Source organism: Pteropus medius, unplaced genomic scaffold (assembly GCF_902729225.1).
Source record: "Pteropus medius unplaced genomic scaffold, Ma_sr-lr_union100, whole genome shotgun sequence".
Taxonomy (NCBI): Eukaryota; Metazoa; Chordata; class Mammalia; order Chiroptera; family Pteropodidae; genus Pteropus; species Pteropus medius.
The window spans coordinates 389,030-391,186 of record NW_024342538.1 but is presented as its reverse complement, the minus strand read 5'-3'; positions in this window follow the sequence as shown (position 1 = coordinate 391,186).

Genomic DNA, 2,157 nt, shown 5'->3' with positions numbered 1-2,157 from the left:
GGAAATAATTAAGCAGTTGATCATTTAAGCTAATGATTTACTACTAATGAGCTTTTCTAAGTGTAGATTCCATAGAGCTAACTGACCCAGGTAACACCATTGTAGACCTAACTGAAACCTGGAGGTATTCTAACAGATGAACTGCAAGGGAGGGTTGCCATGGTAACAGCGATAGGCAGGCCCAGGCATCTTTATGTAGACTTTAGAGATGAGGGAGTGAGAAGCTGCAGCAGTTTGGTAAAGGTTGGGCTTCCATTTGGCTTGAATTTGAAGGAAGAAAAAGTAAAGGAGAGTTCTGTTGCTACTTGATGGTGAGTAAAAGTCTTTATACTGTGCATCTCTGAGAGCCAATAGTAGGAGTAACTTTCCTCGAAGAGAAGACCCAAGACAAATGAATTCTATAAGACCAGTAATGTAACTGACACCATTAAGTGCTTGTAAAGTTAAAGATGCAAGAGCACATTCACCCCGACAACAGATTTAGGAGAGATATTCCTTAGATGAGTTAAATTCCTTAGATGGGTTTCATCATTTCCCTTTAGTTTTAGTAACGAATAAAATGCTGTGCAGCAAATATGTACACCTATACACATTATACATATATACTTACATATTTATATACTATATATGCATACCATATATACACATAAGTATCCCATATGTATGCATATCATGTATATACACATACACACACACAAATATATATAATATGCATACTACTCACTGATACACAATATTTACAGAGAAACAAGCCACACACACGAGTGAGGTGCTCCCATCTTACGAGATTGTGAGTGACTCAAAGGCAAAATCATGTCTTCTTTGACTTACTCTCCCAGACCTCTACACAGTGAGTGCTCCATGCCGTTGACTGAAGGAAAGTTTCAATCATGTAAACACTGCTTTCGTATCCTCTGTATACTTACATAGTTTGATTTCATAGTGGTCCTTTGGAAAACTTCAAGAGGAGACTAAAACAGTTTCCTACTTGAAGAGAAAGGATCCTGTTTAGATTACACATAATTCCCATTTGTCGATGTTGTTTTATTATGTTATTTTGAACTGGAATAGGTGCCAAGGTTTAACTATCCTGTAGTTCGCAGACTAGTGGAGGAACTCCCTTTTGAAGTTTTGCACATGGAAAAGGCAAGCATTTCACCCTATAGCCAAAAAGGGTCCACAAATGTTAGATAAAGGAACTGACTGATTTTCATACACCGCATTTTACAGATGAGGAAGATAAAGCCCAGACATATTTTCAGAGACACCCAGATAGTGTTTATGAATGTGGCCTCATGTCAGTTTTCCCAATATGACTTTTAAGACTATTTCAGTTCAACAACACTCCTCTGGTTGAGGCTAATATGAAATATTAGCATCTTTTGTGTGTGTGTGTGTGCATGAAGGTTAAGAGAAAGGACAAACTTGGATTTTAGTTTTAGCTCTGTCATTTGCAAGTTGTGTGATCTTCACCTAGCTGGTTAACTCTCTAGATTTCAGTTTTCTCACGAGTGGTGTAGGAATAATAATACTATCTACTGTACAGACAAGTTGAGAGATTTAAATGAGGTAATCTATGTAAAGTTTTTCTTCTTTCCTTTCTTTTCTCTGTTTTTCTTTTCTTTCCTTTTATTTTCTTCTCCTTTTCTCTTTTCCCTTCCCCCTTTTCCTCCCTTCATTCCTTCCTCCTTTCCTTCTTTCCTTTATCAAGAATTTACCAAGAACTCTCTCTATCCCAAGTACTGTTCTAGGTACTGGGCAAAATATAGCAGTGGACAAAACAAAATCTTTAACCTCATGGAGCTTACATTCTAGTGGGAAGACAATTAAGCAGACAAGTAAAACATATTGTATGTCAGAGGGTGATGCATTCTCTGTAGACCAACTAATCAGGAAAGAGGTAAAGATCGAAAGTACTGGATTTAAGGAGGGAGTCCATTTCATATGGAGTGTTCAGGGAAGGCCGCTTTGTTACTGTGATAATTGGACAGAGACCTTAAGAAAAAGAAGAAACAAGCCAACCATGCACTAGTAGAGCAGACCAGGCAAAGGAAAAGGCAAGTGTAAAGACCCTGAGGCAAGAACATGTTTAGGATTTTAAGGAAGTTCAAGGAGGTCACAAGGCTAAAGCCAAGTGACCTTGGTGAAGGGGAGAAT